The sequence below is a fragment of the Dama dama genome, chromosome 12, assembly GCF_033118175.1.
Source record: "Dama dama isolate Ldn47 chromosome 12, ASM3311817v1, whole genome shotgun sequence".
Lineage (NCBI taxonomy): Eukaryota > Metazoa > Chordata > Mammalia > Artiodactyla > Cervidae > Dama > Dama dama.
The window spans coordinates 87,069,551-87,094,013 of NC_083692.1; the positions used below are offsets into that span (position 1 = coordinate 87,069,551).

At 41.0% G+C, this 24,463-nt stretch overlaps 1 protein-coding gene and 1 long non-coding RNA gene across 4 annotated transcripts in view; one reads left to right on the top strand and one right to left on the bottom strand.

The window, feature by feature from the left end:
* Positions 1–3,042, top strand: part of LOC133067438 (uncharacterized) — a 59,719-nt gene extending 56,677 nt beyond the window's left edge. For all 3 annotated transcript variants that reach the window (XR_009695251.1, XR_009695250.1, XR_009695252.1), the window contains exon 4: positions 2,837–3,042. This is a non-coding gene — a long non-coding RNA (uncharacterized LOC133067438). The remainder of the gene's footprint in view (positions 1–2,836) is intronic.
* Positions 1–24,463, bottom strand: part of IQCH (IQ motif containing H) — a 228,544-nt gene that overhangs the window by 30,451 nt on the left and 173,630 nt on the right. The gene's annotated exons all lie outside the window — the stretch shown is intronic.

Below are 24,463 nucleotides of genomic sequence, written 5' to 3' on the forward strand. Positions count from 1 at the left end.
GTTTTTCCCCTTAGAAGGCCTACGTGTGCCTCACACACCAACTTGGTATGTTAAAATACATAATACATCTGCCCTAGAGTGGACGCCTCTCAAACAAATCTAGCAGTGAGTGACTTGAGTAAGCATTGAATGTAAATGGCATCATTATAAGGATATTAAGAGGTCAGGCTGTCAAGGCCCCTTGCTAAACTGAAGCTAATTTCAGGAGTCATATTCGCACAGTAATGCCCTTTTATAATAGCAAATAAATCACATTTGCAACAATTGTTAAAAACTAACTGCCAAGTATCTGTTGTGGTTGTAAATATCCTATTTGTCAACTTAAATATTTCCTGCTGTATGGCATAAAATGCAAATCAGATGGGGACAGCTACTTTTCCTTAATATGAGAAAGTGAACTTGCTCTTCTTACATGTTGGGCAATTTTTTCCCAGAGCTTCTATTGATGTTGCAGAGTCCTTGATCAAAGGGATTACATATAACAAACATTACTAATATTGTGCTAATAATATTAATGTTTTGGTGATAAGGATTTTAGTGGAAAGCAGAACGGAGTAGTGGAACAAGAATCAAAGAGTTGGAGAGCCCGAATCTGGCCCTTGCAAATAGTGCAGACTTGAACAGTTATTTAAACTCTCTGTCTCAGTATCTTTACGTGTAAAAGGCACAAATGATGATACGTACCACAAGAGATTTTTGAAAGCAAAATAGAATAAATGCATATAAAATTCCCTTACATATTATAAAGTCCAATACAGATGTTATTGATGAATACTAAACGTTTCCTCTAAGAGGAGTAGAATTTTAGGAGACACAGTTTCCGTTTTCTATGCAGCTATTAGATTTCATAGCTATTTAATAGCTATTTTCCCCATTCATAAACATTGGGTTCAACCTCACAACTCAATCCAGTCAGTGGTTAGGTGTGAACAAGGTTGGTATTACCCTAACTCTATTTGACCCATGGAAATGCTAAGATCAAAAAGCGGCTTCATAGTTTGCCTAAGAGCATAGAGCATAGGCCAGAACTCTGAACTTTTTGTAGACCCAAAATAATTTTGCTACCCCAGGCTTCCCTAACCCCTTGGTTCACAAAGGAAACAGAACAAATTTCTTCATGCATTTTCCTCAACAGCAGGCTTGCCTGAATTGCTCAGATAATTGTTCTGTTCTCCATCTGGTTTTTCTATTGAAGACACCGCCCGAGGCATCTTTGTTTTGCGGACAGGGGTTCCTATTTCCCCCTCTAGACTGTGAGCCCTTTGGGGGAAGCCGCCGAGTCTTTGTCTTCTGGGAGTGCCCAGCGTCTGGGGCAGGCTGGCTCCCAGCAGGGCGCAGCCGCACCTCTGAGGTTTCACGTGAGCTCCTCCACAGCCTTTCAGGGACTGGGTCTAAGTGGGGCCCTAGAAGCTGGTTTCAGATTTAAAAGCAGCAAATATTCATTGAGCATCAACTCTGTGCCAGCCCCAGGCTTTCACACATATCTCGTTTGGTCCTATTTTGATCTTGGATTTTGCTGTTACCTTTAGAACTCAATCTCTCTCGACACTGGATACTCCCAACACGCTTTAGATGTGAGATGATGTACACAGCACTGTAGAAAGGCACGGTGACTGGGATGGAGAGAAGTAGATATATTTTTAAATGTTTACGAGGTGGCTTTGACGTTACTTTAGGACTTGAGATTACTAGCTTGAGAGATTAATTGGTTAGATGTGAGGGTGAGGGAAAAATACCATTGAAGGTTAGTGCTTGGAAAGACTCTCAGAAATCATCTAATACAGTCAGTTTATTTTATAAATAGAATAACTCAAGTGTAAGAAGCAAAGTGATTTGCCCTGGGTTTCAGAGCCAGGTATCAAAGGGGTGGGACAAGAAGCCAAGGTGGATCAGCTGCCCACTATAAAGCACTTGTTGATGGTTGTTTGACTGATTAATGGTATTCAAAACCCATCTTGTTAAAAATGGCTAGAGAGGTTTACAATACTAGAGAGGTTTACATCAAGGCATTAAGAAGCATGAACAACACAAAAAATCTTCATCTCAGCATTACTTGTAAAATTGAAAAATTGCAGCTATCCAACATCTGGTCATTGGCTAAGGAGATTCTGACACATCCACATGATGGGAGAGTCTATGACATGATCATTAAAGACAGTGATTGCGAATAACTTTTGATGATGTAGGAAGATACATAAAACAGTAAGAGAAGGATATAAAGTCATATAGACAATATGACTTCAACTTTGTAAAAATTATATCTAGAGAGGACTAGATGACAATATAATAAAATGTTAACGTTAGCAGATTTATGGTAAGTAAAATTATATACAAACTCACATATATTCTAGATTTGTACTGTCTATTATGGTAGCCACTGGACATGTGTACCTGTCAAGCACTTGAGATGCGGTTGGTTCAAATTCAGATATGCTATAAATGTAAAGGGCTTGCCTTGCGGCTCAGCTGGTAAAGAATCCGCCTGCAATGCGGGAGACCTGGGTTCGATCCCTGGGTTGGGAAGATCCCCTGGAGAAGGGAAAGGCTACCCACTCCAGTATTCTGGCCTGGAGAATTCCATGGACTATATAGTCCATGGGGTCGCAAAGAGTCAGACACAACAGAGCGACTTTCACTTTCACCTTCATAAATGTAAAATACACACCAGACCTTGAAGAATCAGGAGGTAAAAAAGAATGTGAAATATCTCAATATATTTATATGCAGATTACAAATTAAGATGATACTCTGTATGGATTACATGTCAAATGATACTATCCTGCTTATGTTAAATAAAGCACATTATATATTAAAATTATTTTAATTGATTTTTCAGTTACATTTTAAAATGAGACTACTTTCCTGGTGGCTCAGATGATGAAGAATCTGCCCGCAATGCAGGAGACCTGGGTTTGATCCCTGGGTTGGGAAGATCCCCCTGGAGACGGAAATGGCTGCCCACTCTAGGAAGTCCCAAGGACAGACATGCCTGGCAGGCTACAGTTCATGGGGCCGCAGAGGGTTGGACACTGCTGAGCGACTAAGCATGACTAGAAAATTAAAATTACACATGTGGCTTACATTTGTGGTTTACATTCTATGTCTAATTTGATTGGTTGCAAAAACAAAGTCCATTGCAGCTTCCGCCAGGGGCAGGGCCAGTGGGGAGAGGGGGATGTGGGAGAGGTGCCGCGGAATCCCAGCTCTACACTCCCTGACTGGGTTGGGCTAGACATAGTCCACACTGTAGCTGCAGTGGCAGAGCTGGGGCAAGGTAGGCAGAACGCGGGGCAAGGCAAACCAAGAAGCTACAACAACCTCAGTGCTTCTAAACAAGCATGTGAGAACTGAAGACAGGATCAGGCAGAGGTGAGCTTGTCCAGAACTGTTCAGTTCCGAGGTTCTGGGTCCTGCTTGGGCTGCAAGCTTTGGGATGAAATGGTAATAACATGCTTCTTTGTAGGGAGGTGTGGGAGACAGGGTCCCAGTATTGAGCCCTTTTTGCCTTAGGTGTTCCAGGCAGATGGAGGCCGCCTGCTCACCCCTGCTGTTCCTGCCTCTTTCCTGTGACAGGCAGGATGGATGGGTGGCAGAGGGTATAGATGTGGGCAGATGTGCTCAGGCCCTACATCCTGCGACTATCTCCAAGGGCAAATAAAACAGCAAAGACTTTGGTCTTGCCAACCTTCTCTTTCGGGCATTGGGGTGGGTATGGGATTGACAGACTAATTTACAGATCAAATAACATTGTTGAAGAATCAGAGAACTTCAGAACTGTCAGAGCCTGGATGTTTTGCAAACCCATCTTTAGGTTTTCTTTCTTCCTTCTTCTTTATTTATGAGGAGAAGAATCTGATGCTCCAGACAGGGTAAGTGACTTGCTAAAAGCCCTACTTTCAGTACCAGAGTCTAAGACAAATATTTGTGACTCTTGGCAAGTTACCTCTCTGGGCCACTTTCCTCCACTAATCAGGGGATAACAGTCCTGGTGAACCCTCCCTCAGCTGCATCTGTGAGGCTCATTAGGAAAATTTCTAAGCTTGTATAGAGTTTCTTTCTATTTTAAAATTTTTATTTACTACAGAACCTTTTATTCTGATAATAAATTTGGAAAAATAATCAGTAGGTTTTTAAGAATATTCAGTCTTTTTTCATTTGAATTTTTAAATTGAAACATAGTTGATTTACAATACTATGTTAAAGTGCACAGCATAGTGATTCAGTATTTTTACAGATCATACTCCACTTAAAGTTATTATAAAATATTGACTATATTCCCCATGCTTTAAATATATTCTTGTAGTTTATTTTATGCATAATAGTTTGTATCTCTTAATCTCTTATTCCTATCTTGCCCCTCTCCTTGTCCCTCTTCCCACAGGTAACCATTAGTTTGTTCTCTGTATCTGTGAATCTGTTTCCTTTTTTTTTTTAATATTCACTAGTTGACTTTTTAGATTTCACATATAAGTGATAACAAACAGTATCTAGCTTCCTCTGACTTATTTCTCTAAGCATAATAACCCCCAGGTTCACCCATATTGTTGCTCATGTGGAATTTTTTAAAAAGGTAGATCCTCCAACTAAGGCTTCCAAGAGATGCAGCACTGGGAATTCATTCACCACAGAGATAACATCAGGCCTTTAGAACAAAGCACGATACAAGACCCACCTTCCTCAGCAGCCTGTCGTGGCTAGAGGCTGTGTGCACCACCCACTGCCCACATTAATGTCTTTATTCACAGACCCAACATAATAGGAAACCCACTGTTCGACCAGTGGATTCTTTCTAGAGCAAAACAAAACTCTCAGTCAGACCCATGGCTATGCCTAAGCTGTGGAAGTCCGGCCACCTCTCTGCTGGTTGGGCTATACAGTCATGGGTAGCCAAGGTTCCCCCTGTCCTTACTGAATCGTCTGAAAACAGAGCCAGCGGCTTATTTCTCACTTATAACTGTGGAGGCTGGGAATCTACTTGAGGGTGCTGAGCAGAGGAGTGCCATGATATAACATATTTTTAACTGCCCTAGTTGCGGTGGGGAGAAGAGACCGTGAGATGGCAAGGATGGAAACAGGGAGGTCAGCGAGGAGGCTGTTGCAGTCGTCTGGGTGAGAGACGATGGTAGGTGGTTCAGTATCATAATAGTAGAGGGTGGAGAAGTGGTCTTATTATAGATACACTTCAAAACTAGAACCTAAAGGGCTTTTTGATGGGTTGAATGCAGGTGTGAGAGAAACAGAGGAATCAAAGATGTCTCTAAGAACTTTGCCTTGAAAAAATGAAAGGGTGGGACTTCACTGGTGATCCATGGTTAAGAATCTGCCTGCCAATGTGGGGGACACGGGTTCGCTCCCTGGCGCAGGAAGACCCCACATGCTGCAGGGCAACTAAGCCCCTGCCCCACAACTACCGAGCCCACGTGTCTTAGAGCCTGTGCTCCGCAATAAGAGAAGCCAATACAATGAGAAGCCCACTCACTGCAACCAGAGAAAGCCCATGCGCAGCAGTGAAGACCGAGTACAGTCAAAAATAAATAAATATTAAAACAACAACAAAAAAAAGGAAGGGTGGAATTACCATGTAATGCGTGGGACAGATTGCTTAGTTTAGAAATTTAAACTAGGAATAGTTTAAAGGATAAAATTAAGATTTCAGGCTTGGGAGTGTTAAGTGTGAGATGCCTTTCTTGAATTATGTTCTGGAGGATGGGAGAGGATTTCAGGCACCTTTTCTCCTCTCTCAGCTACAAAATCAGAAGGATGTGCTTGGTTGGGGGGGATAAAGCAGAATCAGTCCCTGTAGGGAGGTGTTTTTTTCTCTGTTGTTACTTTTGGGCTTTATCTCTCCCTGGTTGAAGAGAGGCAAGGTCTGCAGGACATGATGTCTTCCCTAGGGGACAAGCTTCTCACTAGGTTTAGGTCAAGATGAAATAAGGCTGAGAACGGCAGGGGCAGCTTGGTAAGGAAAAGAAGTGATGGCAGCTTGAGGGCGATGGAGACCTTGAGGGAGGCAGAAATCTTTACTGGATGGATGGAGCGCTGGACCAGAGTTTCAGGACCTCAGCAGGAGGGAGTGTTGACCTTGCCACTTGCTATCTGCATGATCTTAACTTTCTTCGCTCTCTGGGCCATAGATTCCTTGTCTGTTAACACAGACTAATGTTCATTATCCCTGAGGGTTATTGTGAAGATCCAGTGACTACATGATATGAGACTATTATCGTAGGGTCTGGCAGAAACAAATCTGGATTTGTTCCCTGTGTGACTGCCAGGAACAGAGTCTGGGGCAGAAGTAAGAACTTACTTGCCTGGCTCTTAACTCTGGTATTCTTGCCTGATTCTCAGATATAGGGTGCACATATAACTCTTCTCAGATGCTGTTTAAAAATAGGTTCCAGAATCCCATCTATTATACAGAGAACACACTTTCTTAAGTGTTAGTTGCTCAGTCGTGACTGACTCTGTGCGACCCCGTGGACTGTAGCTTACCAGGCTCCTCTGTCCATGGGGATTCTTCAGGCAAGAATACCGGAGTGGGTAGCCATTCCCTTCTCCAGGGGATCTTCCTGACCCAGGGAAGCAGCTACTAAGTGAGATCTCTTTCCGTCTTGATCACTGAATTGCTAGACAGCATCAAACTCTCCATTGTGGTAAACAACACACCTGATACTTAATTTTAAGGAAGGTGGTACACTGCACTGTAAGAATTTTTACTTAGTAAAATATTGATGTGATTATGATTCTTGGCAAGAATTGTTTGTATGGCAGAGGGGACTTCAGCCTCTTGGCATGTTGCCACCTAGTGGCAGCTTCTGGGATGGCCCAGTCTCTCAGAGAGGGGAAGAACTGCAGTTTCTGCTGGTTGGGGCAGTCACCCTGGGCCCTGATCAACAGTTGAGACTCCCAGGATTCATCCTGGAAGTCTTCCCCTCTGTCTCTATTAGTTCTATATATCGTTCTCGGCACAGTTTAAATCACAGCTCCACAAGACTTTCTCAGAGCAACCAGAGTTCTCTCTCCCACCCATCTGGCCACTACCTGATGTTGGGCCTTTGGAGTTCTTGGGGCTAAAGGCAGCAACAAATCTGGGCCCTGCTACTTAGCACTCAGGGCCGTGTAGTCCATCATGCCTAGGGCCTCCGTGATTTTCAAAGGCCTTAAAAATACGTGGATTTTGAAAAAAAGAAAAAGTTAATGGCCCCCAATATGAAAACTATCAAATAACAATGTATCAACAAAATGGACATGTCAGTTAAATGGAACGCAACTTTTACACACTTACATCGGTGTCACATTCCATGAGGGCGCATTTATACATTTGATGTGATGTAGGGTAACAGAATCTCTAAAACTGAAAATATTCAGGGCCCAAAGAGGTCTGTTTAAACAGCCCTGTCCTGGCAGACCTAAAATGACATTCATCATTCCCACATCCTAATTTTATGGCTTGAAGACTCTGAGAGGTGAACTGATACATTCAGGTACCACAATTAGGGGAAGAGCTGGAATCAAGTTTCTAGACTTCTGCTCCAGCTCTTTTCATGAGACCTAATTACCAGCATTCATGATCCAATTTCTTTATAGCACCAGAAGCTTCTCTATGATTTTGAAAATTCTTTCAGGATATTAGGGACAGTATTCAAAATTAATATGGGGATCCCAAATGGAAAATACTGAAACCTGTGCCGTGAGCAGCTATATTTATGTTTTCCATTTTTGTAAAAAAAAAACCTTTTTAATACACTCTTGCCGTCTCTGCTTCCTTTCCCAAGCTTCTTCCACTGCCTCTGTAAATTTATGATTCTCTATTACTTTCAAGATTGATGGCCTACCTGATATTATTTGTATTCTTAAGGTACAGAATTACATACTCATTTATTTTTTCCTTTAAGTATTTCCTCGCTTTTTTTATTATGAATTTTTGGAAAGCCATTTTCTTATTTTGCCATTGACCATTAAGGTATAATAAACATGAAAACCCAATTTTCATAACCTGTTATAGGTTTCTAGGACTAGTAATTATATGTGCTTCTTCCATGCCAATTCAACATAATAATCCTATGCTGTAGATGGTTGTTATTCTTAAATTTTCCCACTATAAATGTCAGGACTGGTGAATGATTTGCTTAGTTGAGAAGTGCTCTTTTAAAGTTATTAAAATGATCTCCAAAAGGCTTTTGTGTGGATTTTCAAGGCAGGAAGCTCTTATTCCGGAGCTCCCATGCTCCCGTGGGGAGCATTCCTCTGCCCAGTCCTTGTGGACACGGAAGGCTGTCTTGCAAAGTGAAGTGAGGATGTGCCTGCGGCAATGGCCCCATCAGTGCAGTGAGTTAGCGGTAGAGTTCGCCTTCTCCTCCTCATTTGCTTGGGTGCTTCAGTAAACCAGAATGTCTTATAAAGAACAATCTTGGTTGCAGACCATGTGGGCAAGAAACACGGGCTGTGGCCTCTGAGGAGATCTTGTCCAGCCTCCTCAAATCCCAGGCACAAGACTCCAAGAGGGGAAGAGACCAGAGTTCAGAGCCCTTGATTTAAAGTTGTTTACATTTGGGAAATTCCTAGAGAGGAGAATCAGACCAACAGCAGGGCCCTCTGATTCATAGCTGAATCACGCATAATACCTAGCACAGCACGCCTGATATGTGGGCACGATAAATCTGTGTTGGACAATTCCATTAAATAACACAAGGAAGTAGATCTTCTCTTTAAAACACAGACAGGAAAGAGAGCACTTCAAACCTACAAGGATGGCTGAAATAAAAATGACAATAAAAAGTGTGGGCCAAAATATAGAGAAATAGGAACCTTCATGTATTGCTTAAGATGGTAAAATGGTGCAGTCACTTTAGAAAAGAGTTTGGCAGTTTCTCAAAGAGTTGAGGAACCTGGGAAGAGGGGCTTCCCAGGTGGTGCAGTGGTAACAAATCGCCTGCCAATGCAGGAGACATGAGAGACGTGGGTTCAATCACTGGATTGGGAAGATCCCCTGCAGCAGGAAATGGCAACCCACTCCAGTATTCTTGCCTAGAAAATTGTGGGCTACAGTCCATGCGGTCTCAAAGAGTTGGACATGACTGAGCATGCATGTTGGCACACACAAAGATTTGACATACAGTTAACCATATGACCAATATTTCTACTCCTAGGTAGGCAAGCAAGAGAAATGAAAATGTGTTTACACAAAAACATGTGCATGAATGTTCATAGCAATATGGTTCATAATCATCAAAGAGGGGAAGCAACCCAAAGGTCCATCAACCGATGAATGGATAAACAAAATGTGGTATATGAATGCAATGGACTATTATTCCTCTATTAAAAAGAATGAAGCACTGATAAACACTTAAACATGGATGAAGCTTGAAAATATTCTGTTAAGTCAAAGAAGCCAGTCACAAAAGATCACCTAGTGTATGATCCCATTTATATGAAGCAAGAGTAGGGAAGTCCATAGAGGGAGAAAATGGTTTTCAAGTGACTGGAAGGAGGAAGGTATGGGAAGTGATTTCTAATGGGTACAGTTTCTTCTTGAAGGAAATGGCCTAAAATTAGATAATTGTGATGACGGTTTAATTCTGTGAATATACTAAAAGCCACTGAACCATACACTTTAAAAGAGTGAATTTTATGTGTATGATATCTCAATAAAGCTGTTACACACACATACACACACACACACACACACCCCAGTCTCCAGGAGACCCTTGCTATGGAGGACACCTCCACAATTTGTATGACCACTAGTTTAAATCTATTTGCATGTGTAAATCATGACTGAATGAGGGATCCTGTGATTAAACCACCTGCCAGACTGCCCTCTGAATATATTCCAGGTATTCTTCAAGTTTTCCTTTTAAAAAGGTTTTCCATATGTGGGTAGGAAAATAGCTGCTTTATAAAGCCAACTAGCACTCAGCAAGGGTTAATACCTGGAGCTCAATAAGAAGTCATGGGCTGGAAGAGATAATATATTAGCACCTGTCAAAAAGACTCAGGCCTGGGAATACAGCGTCACTTTTCTGGGACATTTAGCTGACTGCCCACTGCAGGCTTTCATTTTTTCTTTTTTCAATTGAGTATAATTACTTTACAATTTTGTGTTAGTTTCTGCTGGACAACAAAGTGAATCAGCTATATGTATACATATTAATATATCCTCTCCCTCTTGAACCTCCCAGGCTTTCATTTTGTATCAACTCTTGTACTGAGTGGGGCTGGGTGTGGTCAAATCCAGAAGAGTGGCAGGGCTGGTCAGGCAACTGGGCACCTGACTAAAGGAAAGTTTTGTCTTAAACACAGCTGCTTCCCTGTTCCCATCTCATTGCTCATTCCCAGGCCCGCCCCCCACCCCCACCAACGCCTCCGCCTGCCTTCTGTGGTTGGGAGTGACTCCCAAGCTATATGCCTTCCATAGTGACATCAAGTTAAACTAATAATACAATAAGTCATGACTAATTTGGTGACAGTAGAGGGTTGTTTACCATAAAAGAACCTTTTGGATTTGGTTATCTGAGAGATGAATCTGGATTCCACAACTTTGCCTCTGTTGTCTACAGATTCTGGTGTTTGAAAGATTTGGCACCCTATCAAGTCAATATGCTATCTTTGTTGATGGCAGCAGGATTTAGAAAGCTGCCTATTTGACCACATGGAGGACAGACTCTAGGAGGGAGACTTGGAGAGGGAAAGAGGAAGGAGAATTAATGTACATCAAGGGTTTATTCTGTACAAGACACTCGTATTTTCTCATGTCATCCTCGCAACAACCTTGTGAAGTGGATATTAACACCCACATTTTGTAGAAGTGGAAGTGGAGGCTCAAAGGACCCCCAAAGCTGCCCAAGTTCCACAGCTAAGTGGCAGGGCTAGGATTAACGCCCCAGTTTGCCTGACTCCGAAGTCCAGGTCTTCCCCGTACTTGATCTTGGCAATTACTCCCCAGCTGGCCAGGGGAACAAACGCTTGGGGAAAGTGAGAGAGCGCCATGCTGCTGGCAGTCACCCCCAGAAGCTCCACCAATTCCTTGGTTGTTCTGAAGCCAAAGAAAGGCCTGTGACTTATCGTGGAACTTTGGGTGACCCACTTAACACCTTTCTGCCTCGCCTTCCCCGTTACTTGTCTGTGAAGCACTTTGACAGCCTATAATGAAAGAGCTATATGAAGACAAAGAAATACTGTCCTTCAGTGCAGGCAAAAAGCCAAGGTTCCTACCATGATCAACAGAAGTCCTGTGTCACTTCCCAGAAACGTATGGGTAGAGCTTTAGGGCCCTGGGAAAAAAATCCCAATCGAGTAACTGCTGACAGAAAATCCCTCTGTAGTTTCATCTGCGTAAGTGGTTTTCAGTCCTGGCTTACCCGTCTGGGCTCTGCTGCTCACTTAGGGCTCTGCTCCCTCTGAGCTTCACCCCATAGGCTGCTTTGACTGACATACCATTTGTCCCTAAGTTCAATTTCTAGCAAATGAAAGAAACTCATTATGGGAAGTATTTCCTTTTTTCCTTCCTCCTTTCCTCCCCCTGTCTCTCCATCTTTTCTTCTAAAAATTCAATGCACTTTCTTAACATATAGCTTACTCTCAGGAGAATGTACTTAGAGGGCTTGCAAATCATGGCAGATGTGTGAATTCTTAGTTTTAGCTCTATTTATATTTGATAATTATTTTACACAATCTTTAAGTCAGTTTGTAGGAAAAATTGTGAAATCACTTTCTTCATATTTCCCTCATCAACAAGTGAATAAAAAAACTTTTTCTCTGTATATATTTAAATCTGACATAGCATATTCTTTAGTATACCATATGTCTTTAACATGAATAGAAGTCTTACAGTTATGTCTTTGAAACATGTCTTTTTTATATTGAGCCTCTTTAGAGCTGTCCTCTCATCCACACTTATACGCATGAGGGTAGGATTCCTAGTAGCTGACACAAGGGGTTCAGAGCCTGCTCCTTTCAGTGCTGAAAGAGCCGCCGAAGAACCCAGTTGTCCTGCTTCCTGGTAACTGCCAATCCCATGTTCTTTTGGAGCTATATGTGACTCTTTCCTCTATAACTCCTCTGTATTTTCTGACAGTGTTCTCTCCATGGGAGGGGAATTCTGCTATTTGGACTTTTATTTTTTATTGGGTCCTGACTGATTCTGGTCAAGTTTCAGTGGGTTGGCTTGATATTATTTACGTAATTAAGACGTTTGTGAAGAAATTGGATAAGATTTAAAAAAACAGACATAAATAAGTAGAACTCTAGAGTGGGCTAGGAATGTGGTCTGTAGGGGAAGAATGAGTCCCTCAAAAAGTGAAGCCATTTCATTTATTTTAAGGGCTTGGAACGCTAAGCAACACAATGAGTCTTATGTATAAGAAAGCAAAATATATGTTTAAAGGAATATACATACTGTTAAAACAGCTCTATTTATGCAAAAGATTCATGTAACTTTATAAAGGTTTTCAGGGATTTTAAAGGATTTTAAGTGCTGTGTTAGACTGTACTAGTAACAGATGTTCAACGGCATGTTTAAGGTTTTGTTTTACTGAAAAAGCAATGGATTGCTTGATATTTTCTTTTAAAAAAACCATACCAAAGTCACCACATTTTAAGTATAGCTCAAATTCATTATTTCTAAAAAGCATAAATGATTGAAAATAACAGAAGGGCTCCTAAAAATAAATATTACTGTAGTGGAGCTAGAAGATTTTGTTTGCTAAATATTCCCTTCAGAGTCCCAGTCTCTTGTGTCACTTCTTGTTCTTTTTCTATGAAGACAGATGGTGTCAGTAATTGCCTATATATTTAATTAAGTTAAAAAGCTACAAAGTAAGGTTTTGGCAAAAAGAAAGATTTCCTGATATGAGCAAAGAAAGCAAAAGGAAGCAAAAATTGATAACATTAAGACACTATTCCTCGCCAGATACACATTTTGATATCATATGTGTTAGAATGTAAGATTGGATTTTGTAAACCTGATGATTAAAAAGAGGGCATTTATTCTGAAAGATAAAGCCCATAATAGAAATCTAGATGGCAGTTCTTTTACATTTCTGACCAGCTAGATGGGAACGTGTCTACTGTCAACATCGCCTCCAACCTTAGCCCAATATTCAGTGGTTATTCTAAATTCTTCTAACACTCATGTTTTTGCCTGGGATTTTTCATCCAGCAGGCTAATCATTGTGAAATTATTATGGAGGGAAAATCAGTAGCTACTTGTAGAAAGTGGTTTGGAAAGCTGACTTAACCATTCTTGTGGTGTCTGTTTTCAATGTTCCCATCCCGTGAATCCACCTTCTGGCTTAATGGCAATATGGCGCTCCCAGCTGTAGTGCTGTGTACAGGCTTGCTCATTTAAACTCTTAAAGCTTAAAAATGGCTACCACAACACTGATTTTATTCCATTTCCCTTAGTCATTAACATTTAATGATTACCTTATGTGCTGAGCACAAGGATGGAATATATTAAAAAAAATAGGAGATGTGTTTTCTGGCTTTAAACTGTTCAGCTCAATTCAACGAGCATATTGAGGATCTACAAGGGGAACATACATTTTCCTTGGTGATGGTGGCTGAGGAGCGGGGAGAGACTGACAAAGGAAGTCACCATCATCAATTCAGTGCAGCACCATGGGAAATAAACGCTGTGAGAGAAGGAATGTGCGCTCAGCAGGCGGCTAAATCATGGTTTGAACCCTGGATTTGCCACTCAGTTGCTGAGTGACCTTGAACATGTCATTCTAGCCTCAGTTTCCTCATTTGTAAATTAGGGATGAGAGTATTCTTTTCTACACATAAACTATATAATGTCAGAAGTGAAAGTGAAAGTTGCTAAGTCGTGTCCAACTCTTTGCAACCCCATGAACCATACAGTCCATGGAATTCTCCAGGCCAGAATACTGGAGTGGGTAGCCTTTCCCTTCTCCAGGGGATCTTCCCAACCCAGGGATCCAACCCAGATCTCCTACATATAGGCAGATTCTTTACCAGCTGAGCCACCAAGGAAGCCCAAGAATACTGGAGTGGGTAGCCTATCCCTTCTCCAGTGGATCTTCCTGACCCAGGAATCAAACCGGGGTCTCCTGCATTGCAGGTGGATTCTTTACCAGCTGAGCTACCAGGGAAGCCCATATAATGTCTGGCACATGACAAAAATTCAATAGACAGTTGATATTACCATTTGTAATTATTCTAGCTGTCAGTACTGTACCTCAGCTCTGAGAAGCTAGAGAGTGAAGTGGCAATGAAGGGGGATTATTAAGGTGGGTTTTCATGAACAGTTGGATTTTGAAACATGTTTTAGAAGAAAGGAAGCTGCATATTGAAAGAAAATAAGGAAAGGCCAATTGTAGGAATGAAGGTGGCATGTGGGAGGCAGGATGTTGCTGTTGGTTGTCCAATCTCTAAGTCATGTCCGACTCTTTGTGAGCCCATGAACTGCAGCACGCCAGGCTCCTTTGTCCTCCACCATCTCCCAGAGCTTGCTCAAACTCTTGTCTATTGGGTTGGTGATACTATCCAACCAGCTCATCAACTGTAGCCCCCTTCTCCCTTTGTCTTCAATTTTTCCCAGCATCAGGGTCTTTTCCAATGAGTCGGATCATTGGAAGGCAGGATGAGAATGCATTTATTAAATATGGGAGCTACCAAGCAGGTCTAGTATATCTTGTCCTAGAGATACTCTGGACATGAGCAATGAGAAAAACACTTGGTACCACATTGTGGGAGAGGGATGGTTCAGGGCTGTGGTAAGAAATAGGTAAGGCTTAGAGCAAACTTCCCTGTACTTTGTCATCCCAACAACATGGTTCAGGTATAATAAAATGAAAATAAATGCTCAGGACTCTTTCAAAGGGGAAATTTTATCACACAAAAAGTCGTGACCACACAGCCCCTTCTCCCTTCCCTGCAGCCCCTCCCCTTTCTCATTCTGTCTTGAGATCCTGGGAATCTCTCCTTTCCCCAAGGGCGTCAGAGAGAATGTGGACAAGCTGTGGGTAGGGTGATTCCCTGTCCCCTCCATGGTGGGTGGGTCGGCGTAGGTGAGTGTTGGGGCCGTGGGATGGTGATCACTGGTTTCTTTAGGGGATCTTCCCTGGTGGTTCAGTCGTTAAGACTCTGCACTTCCAATGTTGGGACTGCAGGTTTAATCCCTGGTCAGGGAACCAAGATTCCACATGTGGCTGGCCACAGCCAAAAAAAAAAAAAAAGCTGGTTTCTTTGGCTTCCCATGAGGGCCAGCTTCCATAGGTCAGAGTGGTGGGTGGGAGGACTTTGCTTCTAATGTGGCTCTTTGCTTCCTCAGCCCACCTCACTCCTTCCTGCCAAAGCATCCTCCCACAGGTCAGGGGAGTATTTCATGCCCTCATCATGGGGGGCGGGGAAAGTCTTGACCACGGGTAACAGCTGGAAATAGGATAGGCCACTCAGCTTTGTTACTATGATGCTGGCAGACAAACTGTACCTACATGTTTGTGGAGAACGTTTTGGTCTTTCTTAGCATCAGCAGGGAGACTTTTCGTTTCTCCCCACCTGCTGCCCTTCTGAGTCCTAAAGAACTGTAGCACCTCCTGAAAATTGCGGAATGCAGTGTGAGTGCCCACATTTGCCCTTCACTGGCAATGTTTTTGGTATTTAAAGTTAGTTAAAGACCTCCAAGTTCAGGGAGAAGTGTCTGGGTTTCATTCAAAAGGAAGCAAGAATCTCCATGATGAGAGGAGTCATCTAAAGAAGTCCCGGGTGGGACAACCAGATATAAACAGAAGACCTGGGTCTATTCTTTGTTGACCAACAAAAGTTCTATGCAGGAGCTGATGTTTAGGCTTGGGCTCAGTCTTCCTAAAGGTTAAGGCTTACAATGTAAGGAGGTTGAAAAAGTGAAAGTGAAAGTGAAGTTGCTCAGTCCTGTCCGACTCTTTGCAACCCCATGGACTGTAGCCTACCAGGGATTCTCCCTCCATGGGATTCTCCAGGCAAGAGTACTGGAGTGGGTTGCCATTTCCTTCTCCAGGAGGTTAACCCAACATTTAAGGACAATTACATATGGTAAGATTATATATAGCAAAGTTGGTCACTAGCTTACCTGCACTATCAGTGTTAAGAAACATAATTGTAATTTTCACTGTAAAAATTATTGTCATCATTGCTTTTGTGCTTACTGCAGAAGTCATGGTCATCACCATCATCATTACTATTACTTGTACATTACAGGTCTCTTTCAATGGTACAAAGATGTAGACCTTTCAAAGGGACAGGTCTTTTACTTTAATGCTTCAGAGCCCTTGGGATCTATTTTCCCTTCACTAGGTATTAACTTGTGATTTACAATGTGCCTATTATAGCATTTAAAAAACACTGAATAACAGGCACTTCTGTTTATACTAAAGGCCTATTAAATTTTAATTTGGATATACACTGTTAACCTTCTTACATATAAATAAAATACCTTCCCTAAAGAGGAAAAGTAAATCTCATTGAAGTCCCTTGGTGAATACCTTGTATATCTTGAAGAGAGAGATAGGGAGATCTTGCAAATGAGAGTACTAGGGGGGGACTCAGAGAGAAGTATTCATTCATTCATTTAATAAATATTTATTGTGGATCCATTATATGCTAGACATGGCGCTAGGTGCTGGGTATAGCAATGAAGAAGGAATTATGGTATTTCTGTAGACCTTGGTTTTTCCACTCTCTGCAATAAATATATTCACTTTTGATGCTTATATATCACTTTGAGATGATAATGTTCACTGACTTTTAAAAATAATGCTAATTCAATTCAGATTCCATTCACAGTTTGAGAACCTGCTGAGGGCTCGGCTGACAGTTTTACATGTGATTATGCTGTTTGATTTAATAAGAACGGCACCTTGTATCTGCTCAGCCTCTCAGAACATCCTGTGGGAAGGAGGGCAGGCACTCACTATTTGTCAATGGAAACATGAGGCTCAGAGAGGTCCAGTGAGTTGTCTCAACTATCACAACTGCTAAGTGTAAAGACTGGGGCCAGAACCCATCTATCATAATGAAAATATTTTCAGCTATCTCTTTTTTCTGTTCTAGGCTGATTCATTTGTATTTAGAAACTCAGAAACAGTTTTCAGAATACATGAGATACAATATGATGTATAATCTGACATACATCAGGCTCTCCATTTTTGTCTTTCCTCATAATTTGTAACAAAATTCTTTTCCTTCTGTAACTACCTTATGTATCTAGGAAGAGCCATTGTTAGGAGTCTGTAAATGTTTTCATCAAAGCTCTTTTTCAAAATTAGATGTCCTTTCTTTAAAAAGTTAATAACTATCAATGCTCATAACAGTGATAGCTATTTCAAAATTTGTGTGTTAGTTGCTCAGTCTTGTCTGATTCTTTGTGACACCATGGACTGTAACTTACCAGGCTCCTCTGTCCATAGAATTCTCCAGTCAAGAATACTGGAGTGGGTTGCCATTTCCTTCTCCAGGGTTCAAAAGTTTATAATAACCTAAAAACAAAGACGTTTTTAACCTAGGGATTTCAACAGAAAGCTTCTTTGTCAATCTATTTGTTAGCAAGTTCATATAAAAGGAACTTGAGAGTGATATTTATAGGAGTTCCCTTGCGGTCCATGGAGAGTGATGACATAAATGCATACTGCGCTGGTGGTAAGGAATCTGCCTGCCATCGCAGGAGACACAGGAAATGTGGGTTCGGTCCTTGTGCTGGAAAGATCCCCACTCCAGTATTCTGGCCTGGAGAATTCCATGGACTATTCCAAGGAGTTGCAAAGAGTCGGACATAACTCAGCGACTTTCACTTTTCTCTTTTCACCTGGAGTAGGAAATGGCAACCTGCTCCAGTATTCTTTTTTTTTTTTTTTTGTCTTTTTTCTTTATTTTTATCAGTTGGAGGCTAATTACTTTATAATATTGTAGTGGTTTTTGCCATACATTGACATGAATCAGCCATGGATTTACATGTATTTCCCATCCTGATCCCTCCTCCCCATCCGATCCCTCTGGGTCTTCCCAGTGCACCAGCCCTGAGCACTTGTCTCATGCATCCAACCTGGGCTGGTGATCTGTTTCACCCTTGATAGTATACTTGTTTATATGCTGTTCTCTCAGAACATCCCACCCTCGCCTTCTCCCACAGAGTCCAAAATTCTGTTCTGTACATCTGTGTCTCTTTTTCTGTTTTGCATATAGGGTTATCATTACCATCTTTTTAAATTCCATATATACGCATTAGTATACTGTATTGGTCTTTATCTTTCTGGCTTACTTCACTCTGTATGATGGGCTCCAGTTTCATCACAGCACTGTTTATAATAGCCAGGACATGGAAGCAACCTAGATGCCCATCAGCAGACGAATGGATAAGGAAGCTGTGGTACATATACACTATGGAATATTACTCAGCCATTAAAAAGAATTCATTTGAACCAGTCCTAATGAGATGGATGAAGCTGGAGCCCCTTATACAGAGTGAAGTAAGCCAGAAAGACAAAGAACATTACAGCATACTAACACATATATATGGAATTTAGAAAGATGGTAACGATAACCCTATATGCAAAACAGAAAAAGAGACACAGAAATACAGAACAGACTTTTGAACTCTGTGGGAGAAGGCGAGGGTGGGATGTTTCGAGAGGAATCGGGTGGAAAGGGAGGTGGGAGCGGGGATTGGGATGGGGAAGACGTGTAAATCCATGGCTGATTCCTATCAATGTATGACAAAACCCACTGAAATGTTGTGAAGTAATTAGCCTCCAACTAATTAAAAAAAAAAAAAAAAGAAAAAGAGAAAAAAAAAAAAATAAAAGAATTCTAGTATTCTTAGCTGGAAGATTCCATGGATAGATAAGCCTGGTGGGCTGCAGTCCATGGAAGTGCAAAGATTCGGACATGACTGAGCAACTGAGCACACACACGCAAGTCAGTAGTGATGTTTGTAAGACTTAGACCATCTTTTTTCCTATATGTGTTTTATGCCTTCCTACCACCACCTTTCAGAGCATCTTTCCCACTTGGAATATACTCTTTCTAACCCTCCTTCAAATTCTAACTGTCTTTCAGCTCAAACCCCACCTACTCTGTAAAAACATTTTTTGATTGCTCCAAACAGAAGGCAATTAAATTGGCATTGCCTTTTTTATGTCTCTTTTATTGTTCTATGTAGTTGTCACCTAAGATTTTTCTTATAATCCATTTTTCAAGCCTTTCTCCCCAGTTAGATTGCCCTTACTCCCCAAGGGCAGGCACTTTTACTTCTTTTGCATCTTTGCAGCCTCTCTTGCTCCTACCATAATGTCTTGGACATACTAGATGCTCAATAAACAACTTGTTCTTTCCTTTAGAATTTCCCAAAAGTGGAATATAAGTAAGTTCAGCAGATCTGAGTGTTCAAGAAGTTCCCAAAGTCCATTAATCAACTGGCTATCATGTAACTATCGTTGTGTAAGACATCAAGAAGAGTGCACTTTCTAGAGGATTTACAAATCTCATGGAGGTAATGTTTATGGCTAAGAACCAGTAAGAGGATAAATCAGTTGTGGGCTTGTGTATCAGATGGAATTGGCTGATGGATGCATGTTCCTTCAGCATCCAGCATAGGGACTGAGTAGACCCTGGGAAGGCATTTGTTCAGTGAACATGTTGGTGTCTTTTCAATTTGAAGTCTTTGGCAGGAGCTTCATGTCCCTCCTGGAAACCAGTAGACATTGCCTATCAAGGACTCTGGGTCCAGGGCCCATTGGGATATGGAAATAGCTTTCGCTGCTCTCCATTTAAGGGTTGGATCCCTCTTCTCATCTGCATGTGGGAAGTCCAGATCTCCAAAATGGCTACCTTATAACTCCATGTATTCTGCACAGAGTCTCTGAAATCCTGGACTCTCCCCATTCCTAGGGTACTGGAATCTTGGACATAGTCTACTAAGTGGACATAGGTAGTTTTGCACTATCCTCTCACCAGCTCCATTTCCCAGAGATTGGCTCTTTTCCTTTTATTCCCAATGACCCTGTGTTCTGTATGATGTTAACAATATTTAAACATTACATTTCCCAAATTCTTCTTCCATTCTGCTACCCTAGAGTGGGACATTCTCATCTCAAGTCTGGGTAGGATTTTCCACTCTCTTCCGGATTGATTCACAACTGTGGGCCTGTCCTTGGTGCACCATTGTGATTTTATCTGTTCTTCCTTGACTCCCAGTCCCCTCCGCTCTTATTAGGACAGCATGGTATGTTATATTATGGAGGCCTGGCTGGGGCCAAAGAGCAAGAGTTTGAGATGGATTCAGTCATTTCAGCTTTCTGTCTCCCACCTTGATTGCAAGACATATGTAGATGTAAGATCATGTATGTGCTTTATAATTATCATTGTTTATGATTATCATTACATGTATTTTTTTTCTGACTACAAATACATGCTTACTTTTGAGAATGCAAAGGCAGAAGCATAAGGAGCAAAACAGAAAAAGTTCTTTGTATCAGTTTCCTATTGCTGCTGTAACAAACTGCTGTACGTTTAGTAACTTAAAGGGTCAAAAATGAGAAGTCCCACTGAGCTTAAGTCATGGTGTCAGGGGGTCTTCATTCCCTCTGGAGGATCTAAAGGAGTATTTGTTTTCTTGCCTTTTCTAGCTTCTAGAGGCCACCGGCATTCCTTGGCTCATAGTCACTTCCTCCATTTTCAAAGTCAGCAAAACCCTTGTGATTACACTGTCCCCTGCATAATTCAAGATAATCTTTCTATCTCAAGATTATTAAATTACTTACTAATACATGTACATGTTCCCATGTGTGGTAATCTTCACCAGTTTCAGGGATTAGGACATGAGCATCTTTGCCAGGTCATTACTTTGCCTATCATACCCTCAATTCTTTGATCCAGAAATAATGACTTGTAACATCTCGGCGTATTTCTTTAGGTTCTTTTTGTTCTGCATATTTTAATATATGTTTTTTATTTTAATAAAATTGTTATCTTATTACATATATTGTTTATTTTTCTATTTTTAAAAAATTTACTTATTTTTGGCTGTATCAGGTCTTCACTGCTGCGTGGGCTTTTCTCTAGTTGGAGCGAGTGGGGGCTACTCTTCAATGCGTTGCACAGGCTTCTTACCGCAGTGGCGTCTTTTGTTGTGGGGCACAGGCTCAAGGGCACCACGCCTCAGGAGTTGCGGCACGTGGGCTCACGATGCGGTTCCTGGGCTCTAGAGTACAGGCTCAGTAGTTGTGTCACATGGGCTTGGTTGCTCTAAGGCATGTGTGATCTTCCGGGACCAGGGACCAAACTCGAATCTCCTGCATTGGTGGGTGGATTCTTTACCACGGAGCCACCAGGGAAGCCCCTATTTTTCTATTTTTTTTAAATTTTATTTTGTCTGTGCATGTGGGACCTTCCGTTGCAGCATATGGGATCCAGCTCCCTGACCAGTGATCAAACCCGGCAGTCCTGGGTGTTCATTGGAGGGACTGACGTTGAAGCTGAAACTCCAGCACTTTGGCCACCTGATGCAGAGAGCTGACTCATTTGAAAAGACCCTGATGCTGGGAAAGATTGAGGGCAGGAGGAGAAGGGGATGACAGAGGATGAGATGGGTGGATGGTGACTCAATGGACATGAGTCTTGGTGAACTCTGGGAGTTGGTGATGGACAGGGAGGCCTGGCATGCTGCAGTTCATGGGGTCACAAAGAGTCAGACATGACTGAGTGACTGAACTGAACTGAACTGAACCCTGCATTGGAAGTGCAGAGTCTTAGCCACTGGACCACCTGGGAAGCCCCACATATATTCTTATATAATCTGTATTTTACCATTCCACTGTTTATGAATAGTTTCCTGTAAATATTTTTCAAAACTTTGAATTTTATTGTCTTCCTAGCACTTGATTCTTTTCATCTATCATAATTTCCTTAACAAATTCTCTATTGTTAGAATTTAATCTATATATATGAATGTAAGTTTTTTTCTTATTTCCTTATGATGTTTCTAAAAAGTGGATCCTTACTATTATTACTAGAATTTTAATACAAAGGCACTATGAAAATACTATTGAAATAAATAATTTTTGAACTCAGAAGTCAAGCTAACCAACTCATTTTATAGCTGATAAAACTGAAGATGATAGAGAATGATAAGCTCAAGGTAACAGAGTAATTTAGAAAAGGAGTTAGATTTGACTATTTGAAATTTTAGTTTGATGAAGAGCATTACAAATAAACTTAAAGCACAAATGACAAGGTTCATTATCCAATTACAGATGTGGTAGGTGAAGAAGGTAACAGAATTAGTTGGGAGACTTAGATTGAAGCAATAAATAAATTGACTGAGGAAATAAGTAAATACATTGAAGATAAAAGACTCAGGTTTCTTACTGTTGGAGAAGATATTTGTTTGTAAGTGTGGAAAAACAGAAGTCTAGAATAATCTTGAAGTGTCAGATTAGAATTAGAGATATTGGCAGGAATGCATGGTTTTAAAATATATATCCTGAGAGATACAGAAATGGTCATAGATGCATGTATATATATATATGTATGTATATATACATACAATACACACACATACACATATGTTTGCTTGTGTATGTGTGTGTATTGTATGTATATATAATACATGTATGTCTTAGCTCTGTCCACTGAGAGAGGCCAGAAGCAATGACACTCCAGTAGCAATGATGGCACTAACATCCCAGACCTTAATTTAATATCATCCTCCTCTAAAGTGACTCAAAGCTGTTGGGTTGATTCTAAGTCTAGGTCAGAAAAAATGTAAAATGAATCTGGACCATCTCATTGTGCAAGAAAGTAAGACAACACTCAAAGAATGATGAGGACACATCAAAAGAAACACTCTAAAGACTCTCCTACTAGACAAATCTGGGACAACTTGAGCATTAAAATGATGAAAGTGTCAAAATACAACTGACTGAAGAGACTAGAAACTTACAAGTTCAAACTGGTATAAAAATTAATACATACATGCTTACATATATAAATAAAAGATGGAAAAGGAAAAATTCTTCTTTGCAGTAGATTTCCAACTAATCTATATAGAAAGAATGATTGAAACAGAAAATTACCAGTGTCATCATGGTGGCTGAACCAGGAGAAAGTTGGCAATGGATACTAAGTTTTGTTGGAAATTTGATGAGGAATAAGATATTATTCCTTGAAACACCTTTTCACAAAATATTACTAATCAATTACAAAGAAAAAAACAGTGATTTTATGGTGGAGAAACATGACTGGAAAAAAAGCCACAAGTGACACCTGGAGAAGGTATCTGTAACATGTATAAAAGTCAAAGAGTAACAGTTTCTTATGTGCTGTGTGCTGTGCTTAGTCAGTCCTGTCCTACTCTTTGCAACCCCATGGACTGTAGCCTGCCGGGCTCCTCTGTCCATGGGGATTCTCCAGGCAAGAATTCTGAAGTGGGTTGCCATGTCCTTCTCCAGGGGATCTTCTCAACCCAGGGATTGAACCCAAGTCCCACATTGTAGGCAGATTCTTTACCATCTTAGCCACCAGGGAAGCAATTTCTCATATACAAAGAATTTCTACAGATCAGCATTTGTATTATAGTTCAATGTAAAAGGGGCAAAAGATATGATAAGGCAATTAAGACAAGATATATAAATACCCAACAGACATAGTAAAGATGTTCATCCTCACTAATAATGAAAGAAATACTGAAGAAAACAAGATGTCATCTTTTTCCCCTGTTAGACTGGCAAAAAAATGACAGATTGCTAATATGCCAATCTCTTCACTAGCACCACAATGCAGCTGAGTTAGAAGAGAAAATAAAATGCTTTCCAAACTGATGTCACTTGCAAAATGGCAAGAGTAGATACCAGTGATTTTTCAAATAATCTATTACATACAGAGAGTTAGCACACATCCCTTGCTAGTGTAGAAACTCCTTTCTGTGCGCTCACTGAGAGCTTCTTCCAGTGTTCTACTGAAAATTGTTACACAAATGGCTGTACACCAAAGTATTAACAGGAAGAGACAAGGTAAAGTATTAGTATGATAAGATCAGACAATCTTGGATAAATATTTATTTATCCCACCCATCAATTAATTTTTGAGCTCTTCTCTAAAAGCCTCAACAACATCATGCAACATCTGCTAGAACACCTCTATCGTTCATTCATTCAACAAATAATTTACTGAACACCTACTTTGTGCCAGGTCAGAGGTAGGCTGAGAACTAAGCAGCAAACAAAAAGAGATAAAATATATCTCCTCAGGGAGCTTATACTATACAGGGGGAGACAGCTTTAATCAGATAATCATGTAAATAACTGTAAGTTGTAACAAAAGCACATGGTATAAAGGAGAGATACACGATGATATGAGAATCTAAAACAGGGGAGTTTGACTTTGTCAGGAAATCTGGGGGAGGCTTCCCTAAGAAAGCGTGGCTTGAGTTGCACTATGATGGATGAGAAGGTTACCTAGAAGAGGCAAGAGC